This window comes from Salvelinus sp. IW2-2015, unplaced genomic scaffold, assembly GCF_002910315.2.
Source record: "Salvelinus sp. IW2-2015 unplaced genomic scaffold, ASM291031v2 Un_scaffold1809, whole genome shotgun sequence".
NCBI classification, from domain to species: domain Eukaryota; kingdom Metazoa; phylum Chordata; class Actinopteri; order Salmoniformes; family Salmonidae; genus Salvelinus; species Salvelinus sp. IW2-2015.
Genome location: NW_019943182.1, coordinates 167,753 through 167,982, shown reverse-complemented (window position 1 = coordinate 167,982; position 230 = coordinate 167,753).

Genomic DNA, 230 nt, shown 5'->3' with positions numbered 1-230 from the left:
CAACAGGCACATAAAACATCACCGGTTCAGAAACAAGCACCCTCATCTCCCACACCACAACCAGAACTAAACCAACAGGCACATAAAACATCACCGTTCAGAACAGACTCAACTCCCACACCACACCAGAACTTGAAACCAACAGGCCACATAAAACATCACCGGTTCAGAACAAAGACCTCAACTCCCACACCACACCAGAACTGAAACCAACAGCATCTCTCTCGGGT